Raw genomic sequence first — 15264 nt, 5'->3', positions numbered from 1 at the left:
TTAATCTGTCAATTTTATTTTTTAAGAATTTTTGGCTTCTTTCGTAGTGATAAGATTTTTGAGATGTTATTGTCCATTCATCATTGGTTTAGTCTTCCTCAATTATTCCAGAACAAAACACCTTTCTGAATGAGTCAAACCCCTTATTTCATTTATTTTATCCACAATTTCCTTCCCAAATAAGTCATCATAGTCTACTTATAATTCCAAGGGACTTTGTTAGTGTTGACCAAGGAAAGTTGTGTCATTAGATTAATGATAATAGGTACTGTAAGTACCGCTTTCACAGTCAGGATATGCTTGTTTGGAGCTCCTAATATCATTAACTTTGGTTTAACTTGACTCATACCAATAGTTTCTCCAACTCCTTTTAGAGTCCGCACATGTTTTTTTTATTTTCTTGAATTTTATCTTCTACCATCTCTTTTTCACTTAAAGATATTTCTTTCATCAAATCCATAATATTTAGTGATTTCTCCTCTTTAGTTAGGATCCTAACGATAGGCTTGTATGAAACCATGGACTCCTTACCATCATATATACTTCTAATATATTTATTTCAACATGGATCGACACCGATTTTGATTGATATTTGGAACCTCCAAGGCTTGCACCATAATTTGATTCATGTCAATCAGATCCTATATTACTTTCTTTAATTACCAAGATTTTTCTATATCATGCCTCGGTGTATCAAAACAATATGCACATCTCAGAGAATAATCAGGATTTTTTGGAGGTGGATTTAAGAGCTTTCCTTCAATTAGACTCAAAAATTTCAATGCTCTCAGTCTCTAGAATAAGATAATGTATAATTCCTTAATAGGTGTTAAATTATGATTATTATCTATATTTCCTTTTTTATACTCAATCCTGGGTCAAAAAGCAAATTTGGGAGAGTTCTGGTAAGTTTGTAGAGCAGGAGAACAAGTTTGAGGAATTAGTATGGGCCATTATGGGTAAGAAGGGGGTTGGACATATGGTTGTGTGTTATATAATGTATATAGAGGTGGGGTAATAGAGTATAATGGGTTTTGTAGATGATATCAATGTTGGGGGTGATCATATGGAAATTGGGTATAAACTTGGGCTTGAGACTGAGGGTAATGGTAAGGTGGTCTTCTTAGATATGCTTGTGGTCCATCTACAATAACAGTTATGTCTTCCTTCTTTTTCTTTCCTCTGAAAGCCCCTGAACTACTTTGAATTACTTGGGTAGTATCCTTTAATGTAGCAAAGTTTACAATTTGCCCGGTCTTAATACCAACTTATATCATTTCTCCCATTTTAATGAATTCAATAAATGGTTTACCCATTGACGGAAGCACAATTGTTGAAAATAGGTTTTATTTTGTGCCTGAAGTAAAACCTCTGCCATTTTACTCTCTTTCATCAGCAGTTTCACTTTAGCAGCCTGCTCATACCACCTTATCGCATACTCCTTAAAATATTTAGTACTCTTCTTCTCCATATTAGTTAGGGATTTCTTATCAGGAATCAACTCCATATTTTATTAGAATTTTTGTATGAATTCATTAGCCAGATCATCCCAACTATGTCACTTATCAATGTCTTGATCAACAAACCATTCAGAATCTAGACTTGCGAGACTCTCAATGAAATAAGTCATGAGCAATTCGTCCTTTCCTCCGATGCCCCTTAGTTTGTTACAATAATGCCTCAAATGTGCTACAGGATCGCCATGCCCATCATATTTCTCAAACTTCGACATCTTAAAACTAAGATGGAGGTTAACACTCAGAAACAAGAACAAATCTTTATATGAAACACTTTTATAACCCTCGAGTCCCTTCAAGTTTTTCATGGTCTATTCCAAACTCATCAATTTTTATCCCATGCCTTCCTATTCTTCTGACATAATTCTCCATATCAAAGAAAAATATCGGTAGTTAATTGTAACAATACAGATCATTCAACTTAAAGGTAAGCTCTGAAACATAATATTAATCGTCAGGAATCTTAAACACCAGTTCACTAGCAGATCGAGGAAGCATGACCGTTGTACAAATAATAAAAGTAAGATATTCAGGAGGTGGTGGAACCGCCAACATAGAGGCAGTAAGTGGTACTGGATGGATGGTAGGCCTCTGTTGAGAAGATGCAAATGGAACATTAGAAATGTTGGGATAGTATTGATGCAGGGGGAATCCTAGTACGTACTGTAGTGTATTAGTAGAAACTAAAAACTGCACCTAGAAAAGCGGTAGATAGTTAGAAGTATTTCTGAGATCATCAGTATGAAATGGAGAGGCAGGCATGCCACTAGCCCATGCTCGGTGCATTTTTACTAACTGTTGTTTAAGTCTTAATATCTCCTTATTGGGTTCTGAACCCCCTTCACAGGGACTCTGGTTTGGGTCAATGAGCGAATTTTATGTCTCTTTGTTAGCCATGACAACATTTACCTTATACCTAATAAAATAAGGATGACTAGCCAAAGTGCCACAAACCAACCACTTTTATCTTAAATAACATTCTCATCAATGACAAAACCTATTAGGATTAGGTCATTCAACAAGAATGATAATCACATTGTATGCTATGTATCTAGTTTCATTTGCATCTCTACATAGCTTTGAGGGTAATATGGTCATTTTGACATCATCTCAACTTGTTTTTACACTTACTGCTTCTTACTATCCACCTGCACTTCACTTTCTCTACTTACTCTCTTTTCTTTTCTTCCCTTCTCAGTATCTCTTTGTTTTTCTTTTTGTCTCTTTTCTTTTTTCATTCTTTCATTTCTTCTCTCACTATTCTTTTCTTTTCTTTGATTGTTCTTCTATTTTTTTTCAAAAGAGGATAAAGCAAAGAAATAGAAAACAAAAAGATTAGATCAAACCCGAGGTGGATTGCCTACGTATCATGTTGCATATAAATTAAATCTTTGTGTAGTTTGAGAGGAGTGAAAAAGTACAACCTAAGTACAAGGGTTTTTTCAAAAATTTAAAACAATGAACAAGCTAAAAAAATTAACAAAACATTGTAATATATAAGAAATGCCCCTCAAACTTCTATGCAATATAATGGCCCTGGTTGTGATGGATCTGTCTGTAAAGACCCTAATTGTGAAGTTCTCACTCTCCCACTTAAACTCAAACTTTATAATATATCCTACAATGATACCTTGATATTAGGAAGGAAACCTTTGGCGTGTGTCCCGGCTTCTTGGAGAGTACACCTAAGAAGATTTTTTTGGTAACCTTTCACAGTCGTTATCAAACTTATTAATCGAACTCTCAGCCACTCTACCTTAGCCCCCATATCTACATCTTCATTATCATCAACTAGTTCTATTTCAAGTACCTGCCCTCTCAATTATGCGGTGATGGCCTACTGATACTTCAGAGCATGGAGTGTAGCTAGATCTTATATTCCTAAGTGTACCCCAAATTGACAGAACATGCTATGAAAGTATCAACACCCACTTTTGTTGTATTATGCCAGAATTGTACATATTTGATCTCATCAATTGCTTTATCCTAAAGTATGTTGCATCCTTTTTAAGATTCAATACTTGTGGAACAACTGCATCCTATCCAACTGGCGCATTACCCTACTCGGAGTGTATGGCCTGGTGCATCTGAGTCCTATTAAAACTAAAATAGTTTGCATGAGGCATCCAACCAAGATGACTTTTGGATGAAGCCACAAATAGGCCCAAAGGATATTATCATGAGTTCTTGACCCGAGAAACTCAATCTAAGAATCAACCCCTATAAGTAATGAGAATTTATCAAAGTGCATTCTATGTTCAATGACTTCCACTCAATCGAAAAAACAACGGTCAACCACATCCACTTTAATCAAAGAAGGAGAATGCAAATGTTTTATCATCCATAGTTGCAACACAAGATTACTTCCCTCAAAAAACCGCACACCCCTTTTACTTTAGTAAAATCCTTATATACTTTCACTAAAACCATTGGTACAATAGTCATACTGTGACCTTTCTGTTCATTGAATAATGCCATTACTGCAGATTGCAAACGGGTGCTAACATGACATTCATCTAGAAGAATATTAAAGTACCTAACAAAGCAAGGCTGAAAACTCTGAGACGCTTCTTTTTCCAATTCTTCTTAGTCATATAAAACTCATCCCAAGAGCAATTAAAACTTTTCGGAGATCCAAATCTAGCAAAAAAATAGTCAAGGGAAATCCAATATTGATTCAGGCATCCCAGGTGCTTATTACTCTTCCATCCATAGTCCTAGAGAAATCACATATGAGAATGACCCTAGGCTCGAATCATCTTTTTATTGATATAAGGCAATTAGATCAAATCATCTATTTCTACCAAAGTAGGTGTCATCTTGCAATTTCCAAACCTAAACACCAAACTATCTAGATCCCAAAAAGTCAATATAGCCTCGATCAGATCTAGGTGGGGCGTGATAAATAGGAGCAAAGTAAGAGTGCCTAACATTTTCTTCAACTTGTGTTGTTCAGTATATTTGAACGTACCCCACTATTTGATTATTTTTGGGGCACCTTAGAAACCACCGAGACTCTTGACCATGTGGACGGATCCATCTTCTAATAACACATAAAACTATGACTCAGAATTTGAAATAAAGGGCAAGAACTACTGACTTGGGACTCTAAAATGGACAGGTGTCATGTGACACAAGGGGATAGACTAATTTACAACTCAAATTTACCAAATAATACCGCTAAGCGAATTCAGCCTATGTGGCTATGACTAACTAACAACACTTGACTAAACAGATAATAACCCTAGGCTTGGACTAAGACAATGACCAAATAGAAAGGATTACCATACCCATCGAGGGCTGCCTATGTATCTCGCCATAGAGGACGAGAATCAGGTATGCATTGTTTATCTAGATTGAACAATTAAACATTAACTAATAGACTGACCACGTCTAGAGGCATGACCAAAACAAATGAGGAAAACATGCAAATAAAAATATTTTTTAAATTTTAGATTTAAAAATTCATATAAAAAATGAAACCAAAAACTACAAAAGAAAAATCTTTTTGTATTTCGAACAAAATTATTCAAAAATAAAGCACCACCATAAATACAATACTTCAAATTTATTACATAGAAAAACATAAAACACTAAAAGAAAAAGTCTTTTTGGCATTTTAATTATATAAAATGTACAAGAACTTAAAAAAAATATTTTTGAATTTTTCTCTATAAAAAGTGTATAATGCTTCTACAAAATAACTTTTTTTTTGAAAATTTCAAGTTATAAATGCAGGATAAAAGAAATAAAGAAAAAATATTTTGATTTTTTATTGTTTTTTTAAGAAAAGCGTGCAAAAGGTAAAAATCTTTTTTGAATTTTCATTGTGAAAACAAAAGTCATAAGAAACTCCTACAAACTATGAAACTCTTTTTCTTTCTTTTTTTCGGACTCTATTTTAACTAATTTTGTCCAAAAACACCCTTTTCCTTAATTTTAGCACATGCCTCTCGAAATCCGTTCATCAGGTGACCTTTTTACCCTAAAAAATGCAACAAGTAGCATATGCTTAAGGGTAAGTCTCCTACAAAGGACCAAACAGATCCTGTTAGGTCTCAATATGATGCAAATGAGAGTGATCTAAAGGCCAACCTAGGCTGGGGTTTAACTAAAAAGGTAGTATGGGGGAGTGTATGGTCGATGGCGACTGGGATTTCTTTCCACTCACTCCATACACCTGATAGCTTCCCCTCCTAAAATAAAGGTGACTCAATGAATTTTTGTGTACACACGTGTAGTACAAGACTTGTTTCGAAAGAAATGACTCGAGGTAATGCATATGATAATAGATATAAAGTAGTAACACATAGTGAAAAATTATAAACAAATAAAATTTAGGCATCAAACAATGATAAGAAGATGACACAAATAAGGCGTGTATACACATAAAGTGTCAAACTAAGCTGATACAACTCAATAATGAAGCTCGAATCTAAAAGTTCTCAGTAGAATCGTCAGAGCTGTCACACCCCTTTTTTATCGAAATATTTAATTTTTTAAGTTTGAAAGGATTTTTAAATAGGAAACAAACAAAAGGAAAGAATATTTCAAAAAAAAGATTTTACAATTAAAACTCAGAGTCGTTACTTGACATTGATTTGGTGTGCCAAGTCGCCTTTAAAATATTTTCTTTTTAAAAAATAATTGACTCTTAAAACTGATTCACTTACAATGATTCTAGTTAATGAATTCTCTCGTGGTTTAGGCACCCCTTGGTTTTGTGGTTTGAACACTGTCACTTTAATGAATTGGATCAGCTAATTTAACACTATGAGATGAATAAACTCATAAAAAGGGACATTAAGTAGACAAAGAAACAAACAAAAAAAATCTAAACAAAATAATGTGCAATCCGATTATACAATTCAAAGTTAAAAAGATGCAGAAAGATAAACCTATTCTATCCTAAGCTAGTCTTAAGCTATGCTCTACCCGACATCTTAAGCCCTGATCACGAACTGCCTTCGAATACAAATCCCATGGGGCATTTTATGATTAATAAATACAAGTAACTTCGAGAAATTTCCTGGAAAATGAGTACAATTTAGATTCAAGTGCGATAAAAATAAAAACCATTCAATAAACATACAAACATTTAGCGACTATGAAATCCTATAGTTTGCCTACCCAAATCCTATGATTTCCTATCGAATTTGGCCTAAACATACTACTATCAAATGAACAAAATTGACAATTATACACTAACTATCAATAACGGTAAGTCAAAATAACCAATTTATATTCAACTTTATTGTAATACCCCGAACTTTCCTTAAGCCTAAATCGTATCTCTATAAGATTAAGGAATGGCCTACAAAGTAAGTAGTGTTTAAATCATATAGAGTTTTCCTAATTTTGACATTTTATCATATGAGAAATTGAATTAGCTTTCCAATGATACAATTTCATCCAAATCCGATATCGGGGTAAGAAGTTATGGCCATTTTACTGAGAGCTGTCAGAACTGCCCAGGTGCGACGGGCAGGTTGACGGACCGTTAAGGTTGTGACGGACCATCGCTCAAGCCATCGTAACCAAGGCACTAAACCCATTCACTGGCTAAGTGCGATGTTCAGGCTGACAGAACATAGAGTTAGCGATGGACCGTCGCCCAAGCCGTCGCTACTAAGGCAGTGAGCCTCTATTCTAGTTCAAGTGCGATGGTCAGACCGAAAGACCATTGAGCCAGCGATGGACCATTTCATGAGCCATTGTATATCCCATTCAGTATTTTAAAGCCATTTTTAAAAGGGTTTTTTGGTCTTTTTCCACCTTTTTTAACACCTAGATATATCAAAACAAAGCATAGAACTTTAGATTCATCCAAAGTATCAAGAACTAGGGTTTTCTCTCAAGATTAACCCTCAAGAGCAAGACCCAATTCCTTCTCTAAGATTTAACCATAGTTTTCGCAAATTGATTTAAGAATCAAGGTCCCCAAGTCAAAAGCTTCAAGAACCCTCACTCAAGAGTACAAAAAAGAGTCTCAAGCAAGCTTGTTCATCTACAAGTCATAATCTAAGGTATGAGGGGTTTGAACAAGGGTAACTCTTTCACCCTTGTACCTAAAGGCTTATTTTAAATACAAAATTTCTGTAATTTATGAGATTGTCCATGAAATTGTAGTTAGGGTTTATACCCCTTACTATTATTTGCAAGATTTTGAGAGTTCCCATGGATTAAGAGTTGAATTTCATGATTTTGTTTATATTTCTATGTCTATTGAGGAAATTTACAGATTTGAAGATGATTTATGAGTAATTGCATTACCAAGTATGAATTTTAAGATATTTTGATATGAGACTGATGATTGGGTCAATAGACCCCACTTAAAGATTGTTGTTCAAGATTTTTTGTGCTATAAGCACCCCTTGGTTAGGTTATTTTCAGATTTCAAATAAAGATTTAAACCTTTTAGGTATAAGCTAAGATAGGAATCTACATATGAATTAAAGTTAAGAGAAGTATATTTGGTCTTTATTATAGACCCTTGAATTATTTTAAGGTGGATTTCCTAAAAGTTCTGAGCTTAAGTATGGGATGGTATGATTCCAAGGTCTCATGCCCCAGAATTACGTGCCCCATAGGTTTCTAATTTACCCCAAGTGGGTTAAGATAGTTATCACTAAAGTTAAGGTTCTATTCCAATGACAAGGGTAGAGCATCCCAACGTGAATAAGATGTTGGAATCCATGTGGCTCATATGGTTTATGTCGATTAGAAGAAACTCCTAAGTTTCCCAAGTCTCAAAGTCCTATAATCTCTAAATTTTAAAGAAGACCCTTATTCTCCGTAAGATAACAAGTTTTGAAAGCTATTGTTTTAAGATTCCTCTTGCTTACAAGTTTTGAGAATAAGATGGAGAACACAGATTTTAGAACTAAGTGTAATGAATCACTATATTTGTACTATATGCTTCAATATACATGATTTATGAGATTCAGATTTCAATTTTACTCAAGCTATGTGAGTCATTCATATTAGCATGCATGTTTTATAAAGAACAATAACATTGTTTACTTAAATACATACACCCCCATTTACTTAGTACATCCTTAAAGTATTGATCCACATATACATCTGTGTGCTACATTGTCTCATAATGTAGGTTCAGGTGCTCAGTCCTAGTAGTAATAGTGATTTCTGAGTACCTTTGTCTACACTCCACAATTGTGAGTCCTCATGGTTTGAGGACCTATTGCTCAGATTTTCAGTTGTTATTGCTTTCATCTTAGTCAAGTCAGTTGGGGGTCTATCCCAATGACTCTTTAGTTCTTGATTAGTAGAAGATTTGTCAGACTAGATTATTAGTACGTTTAAACTTTCAGTATTTTGACTATTCAGAAAAGCATTTCTTCAGAGTCCTTTTATGATTATGATATGACAGGACCATTATTTTTCCTTATACATCTTATAGTAAGTTTTATATGTAGTAGTAGGATCAAAAGGGTTAGCTTGGGCTACTTGTAGCCTTAAGCATCGTGTGACGTTCTGGGATAAGATTTTGGGGCGTTACATTTATCAATTTAGAATCCTAACCTCAATTTTATCCTCAACCATATGATTAATCATTTTCAATATGGAATCAACCAATCAATATACGATAATTAGAGTTGCTCAACCATACTTATCAAAATCACATCATCAACCACATATGAACCACGTAAATCATAACATTAACACACCGCATTAAGATAAAATAAAAAGGGACAGAGTTGAAGAATTGGACCTCAGATAAATCATATCTGAGTTTTGATATTAATGAGTTTGCAAAGCCTAAGCTAAAACTCGATCAAAATCCTCAAAAACAAACAATCCAACTTAATTGAAGTCAACCTCGAACAAAGCAGGATTCCCAAATAAAAAGCCAAAATTCCAACTCCCAAAAACCCAAAGCTACTGGATGACATTGACTGAAATTATCACTTTAACTCACTTGACTGACCAAAATATTAAAGAAAAAGAGGAAACCCCAAACTAATTAACTTGAAACCAAAATTTGAATCTAAAACAAAGAAACAAACGCTTGCAATTTTTAGTTTATAGCGTTATTGGCATCAGCGAGTTACGAATTTCATGAAAAAATTAAGCATTCGAGCTGGACCATTGTTGCTTCAGTGGAACTCCACAAGTGACAGAAATAGATGGGTTGGTTCGCCTGTTGCTCACCGGCAAAATGGGGGAACAATGGGTCTTGTGGTCACTGGGTTTTTTTTATTGGGGGGGGTGAGGGGTTGGAAATTGATTTTTTGAGATTTTTGGGGGTTTGGCTATCATTTTTGGTGAAAATTTATTGGAACAATCTAAGCTTCTCTATCTATTTTCTCTCTCCCCCTTTGTCTGTATGTGATTATCTGTGTATAGCTATGTGTGTGTTTATATATGGGTGTGGGGGAGAAAAAATGTGACTTGAGAAGGGCATGGGGGAACCTGGGATAAAGGGGGTGGGTGGTGAAGTGTCAATATTATTACTCGTTTTGTTGATATCTGATAAGGGTAAAAAAAGGCATGAACAGAGAAAGAAGAGGGAGACACATGGGATGGGGTAGCTAGGGTGGGTAGTGGAGGAATCTTAAGTGGATATTTTTGTTAAGGGTTGGTTATTTTTTGTCTTTCTTAGAGGAATTATTGTCTAGGGAAGTATGCATGGTAAGGGTGTGGTGGATGGATTAAATCGACGGTACGAAAATTGGGAGGGTCAAAATACGTGACTACGATAGGTTACTAAGTTTTATCAGCAGATAGTATGCTTTCTCAATTTTACCTTCAATCCATTAAGGTGGAACCTTCCAATGAGTAGCATTAGTGGTATTTATCTATTTTTCCCTTTTCATGCAATTTCTCCTTCATTCAACTCCTATATATGGTCTTTGAATGGTGACTTTGCTAGAGTTTATTATGCTTTTGCCTTGGAGTTTTCTTTTATTTGAGCTTTTCAATACATTTCTAACAGACCTACTTGTTTTATTATCTATACATGAAGAAAGGCCAATAATAGAAAATAGAGATGGTAATTAGTAAAATCATACCTGTTGTTTCTCACGCTCAGCACCCAAATCATTTGCTATTTTTGAATGATTTTCCTAAAGGTAAGAGGTCCAAACTCGATGTAGGTACATGATTACATGAGTTTTTGTTTTATATTAATCCTTTACCTACCTAATAATTGAAGGAATACAAAGAACATAATAGATTTATACATCAACCTCCTTCTGTAACTAAAGATATGCTATCAAGTAGAAGCAAATAAGATCCATATACATATGTTACTCTGTGCAATGCTTTTGTAGAGTATATATTCTAAATAAGCATGCTTCTTATTATAAATCTATCACTACCAGAAAATACCCCTATTGCAATGAAATTTTTAGCAACGGTTGGAAAAGCGTTACTATAGATAGCCTATTGCAATGGTTCCAACCGTTGCAAAAAAAAATTATTGTAATAGACCTATTTGATGGTATAGTTATTGCATTTGTTATATAACCATTGCATTATAGTACCCTATAGCAACGGTTGCCCAAAATTATTGCCATAGAGTTAGCTAAGGCAACGTATTGCATCGATTTTATATCTCTCTCTTTATATATATATATATATATATACACTTATGTTCGCCAAAATCACCCACTGTGTGTCCGATATCAGCAACCATAAAGCAAAGCTCCACCGACCGCCACTGATATTCAGCTTCAACTATCACTTACATTTTAAGCTCCGACCTCACAGTGTGTTTGATATCAGCCACAGGTTTGAGTTTACTTTTACCCCAAATCCATCTCCATCTAATTCCACACCGTATTTCAGCCACAGCATCCATCTCCATCTATCTAATCTCAACTACGATAGCATCCTTCAATTTCCAGCTACCATATTTCTGTTGTTGAGGTTGTAAAGAGGCACCACTGCTCCGACCACCACTTTAATTTTTGAGAAAATTTAGGGTTTTCTTCTAATTTGTTGATTTTAAGGTTAGTTTATTCTTCTAATTGATGATTTTGACCTAGGTTTCCTGGATAACCTCAGCATATAGAATCCACCAAAAGTAGTTCATTTTTGGGGTTTTCTTCTAATTTGTTGATTTTAAGGTTAGTTTATTCTTCTAATTGATGATTTTCACCTGAGTTTCCTGGATAACCTCAGCGCATAGAATCCTCCAAAAGTAGTTAGACTAGAATCCTCTAAAATTTGGGGCTTTTTTCTAATTTATTGATTTTAAGGTTAGTTTATTTTTATTACTGATTTTAAGGTTAGTTTATTCTTCTAAGTTGCTCGGACTCTTTGAGAATATTGATGGGTACACATAGAATCCTCCAAAAGTAGTTCATTTTTGGATGATTCGACACTAGGGAGGCAAGCCAGGCAACATTTTTTAGAGGCCAAGCAACTTAGGCCACAATTTGCTAAGGGTCTATTAAAAATTACCTCTTTATCTCCATAAGGTAGGAATGAGTTACTTTGGTTGTTGCTGTTGTTGTTATTGCAGCTGAAATATTTATAGGTAGAAAAACACAAGAATTTCCCATAAAAGGGAAAAAAACTTAGCTCAAAAAGTAAAGAAGAATGAGGGTTACGGAGAGTAGATGTGATTTTAGTTTTTGCTATGGAAAAAAATAATTCAACAACCCTTTTATTATTTAAAAACTCAACAAAACGTCTATCAATCTTTGGTTGTTTTCTCCAAACTCTCAACCCCAAGGTGAGAATTAGTAGTACTAGTTGTAATTATAACTGCAGGAAAAATTCTGAGGCTGTAATGATGATTTTTTTCTTTCCTTCTTTGAGTAATTTGTTAATGTAGAAGAGCGATTGGATCTGTATCTTAGTGGGGTAACCCGGATAGCAGGTGAGCTTGCAGCCATTACGGTGATCTGGTCTCTCTTTTTGTGTTGTAAGCATTACAGATCTGAGCCTCAAAGTTTGATTTTCATAAATGCAGCTAGGGAATTGGCAGGTTGAAAAACACACGAGAATTTCCCCTAAAAGGAAAAAAGTTCAGAGATTAAGAATAAGGGTTGTGGAGAGTAGAGGAGAAAGTTGAAAGGGTTGTTATCCTCTCTGCAATGCCTATGATTTCAGTTTTTGCTGTGAAAGTATAAATAAAATCAACAGCCCTTTTTTTAGTTAAACTCAGCCAAACGACCCTTTAAAGTGTTTGCTTGTTCTTTTCAAAATTTCCACATCCAAATTGAGAATAAATTTTACTAGTAATAATTCTAGCAAATCGTTAATTAATGAGGTTTGGTTGTAAGAATAAGGCCAAGTTACATGATTGTAGAGGTACTGAACCATCTGAAAGATATGTAAAATAAAAAGAGAGAATATGTCTTGAATTATTTGTTCAAAGGCTACTTGCATGGGAGTTTGAATCAAGTTTAGACTGCATAAAATGAGGAGATTGATCAGTTCATATGTTTTTTTAAATCTTGATGTTCCTAATTATGAGAAAAATGTGAAGATATTCTATACTATTAACTTAAACACACTAAAAAAATTTAGAACATACTAACACATAACTAAATAAACTCCCAATTATTCCAACAGTTGCTTGATAAGTTGCTACTGATTATGTTTTTGGTGTTTTCCTCTATATTATGTACATTGCTTTCTATTTGGTAATATATTTTATCCATCTGTTAATACACTTCTCCAGCTATGTGAGAATATAAACGAGTTTAGAAAGGAAAACACCAACATGCAATGGAGGGAAAGAATGTGCACTTGGAGACGAGGAAGCTTGATGAAGAGATGCAATTAGTCAAGAATTAATCATTTGGACTTGATTACATTTTGCTTTTAGGTTTAAATTACTAGCTTGTTGCATATTTTGAATTATGAGACTATTAATGAATGATTTTGTTTTATGATGTGTATATATTGCGTTATAATTTATTATGTATGTGAATAAAAATTTACATTAATACGAGTGACTATTTATATAAATCATTTAAATTTAATAATATGTGGCAATAATTGTTGCAATAGCTCAATAAATCATTGCAATAGATAGTCAAAAAGCCTTGCAACAGAATAACAAAAGCGTTGCAATAGATGCTATTGGAACGGTTTAAGGTCGTTGCAATAGAATCTATTGCAACAGTTAGTAACCATTGCAATAGATGAAAATAGGCATCCCAATAAGTAATGAAATAGTTGTAATAGGTATTCAAAAAGTGCTGCAACATAATAATAAAAGCGTCGCAATAGATGTTATTACAATGGTTTAATATCGTTGCAATATCTTTTATTGCAACAGTTAGTAACCGTTGCAATAGATGAAAATAGGCATCTCAATAAGTCAAAAAATAACCGTTGCCATAGGTTAAGATATGGCAACGATTGTCTGAAACCGTCTCCATAGCTTGACCTATGGCAACGGTTCAGACAATCATCGCATAACCCGTTCCCATAGACCTATCGCAACTCCCACCTATAGGATGCTTGTTGAACCACTGCGGTTGAGCTATGGTAATGGTTTTACAACCGTCACCATAGAGGTAATTTCTAGTAGTGGATATAGTGCCTAGCGAGTGGGTATAACATTCTTAGATTTGAGGACCCAATTTAAAAGGAATATCAATTCCATTTGTTATACACAAATGGCTACTTGAAATCCGATTCTAACTCTCTTCTTGCTTTGGAATTTTATATTAAAAGGGAGAACACATCAATTGTAGATTTGAAGGAATATTCTCTATGTCATTTAATTTTCTCCTTCTGATCATATAATATGAATATCAATAAAATATGAGTATCAGATAACTCAATATCTCTATTTGTCCAAAAAGAATCTATTTTGTTTTCGTCCCCCCCCCCCCCCCCCTTCATTACTCCATCTATGTTGCTTTAATAGGTCGAAAGTCTTTAAATACCCCGCTAATGGATGTAGTGTAGTGAATAAGCCCTCTCCTCCTTTAACCAAGTCTCGGGATCAAGTCTTGGGCATGGAAAAATCCTTGAGAAGGAGCACGTTCTTCAAATAGACCCACTGCGGCGTGAATTCATATTAGTCGGGCTCTAATGCAGACCCCGAACACCCGAGGTAAAAGAAAAAAATATCTAAAAACTTTTAATCAACTTTCCCCCTTCCCCATTAATTGTTTTCTCTTATTTTTAATAGTTCAAAAGTCTTTAAATACGCTAACGAATGTGGTGCAGTGGATGAGCCTGCACCTCCTTTAACCAGTTTTTAGGATCGAGTCTTGTTTATAGAAAAATCCTTGATAGGGAGTGCTTTCTTCAAATGGACCCTTTGCGGCGTAAATCCATATTAGTTGGGGTCTAATGTGGCCCTGAACACCCGATGGGAAACAAAAAAGTCTCTAAATACTTCTAATCAACTTTCCCCCTTCCCCATTAATCGTTTCTTTACTATGTTTAATATTCCTTCAATATTTAAATGGTCACTTTTGCCATTTCAACTTTTAATTTCTTCCTCTATGATAACTGCTCACTGGTACAACTTTAATATATCATGTTGGTTTTTTGTAACTTTATGCATGATAGAGCTGCATGCCTTAAATTTTTTTCAGCTCATATCTCAGACTGAAGTGGGTTGAGAGTTTGATGTCTCAGGTTCAAATCTCAGTAGAAATCAAAATAACACTAGGAGATTCTTCTCAACGCTAATCATGGTGGACAAAGTTACATGAAATATATTATTGGTGAAGGTTTACAGATATCCCGCGAATTTAGTCGATATGTGAAAACTAGCCTGGACACAATGATTTAAAAAAAAAACTCT

The sequence above is a fragment of the Capsicum annuum genome, chromosome 5, assembly GCF_002878395.1.
Source record: "Capsicum annuum cultivar UCD-10X-F1 chromosome 5, UCD10Xv1.1, whole genome shotgun sequence".
NCBI lineage: Eukaryota > Viridiplantae > Streptophyta > Magnoliopsida > Solanales > Solanaceae > Capsicum > Capsicum annuum.
This window is presented reverse-complemented; position numbering follows the sequence as displayed.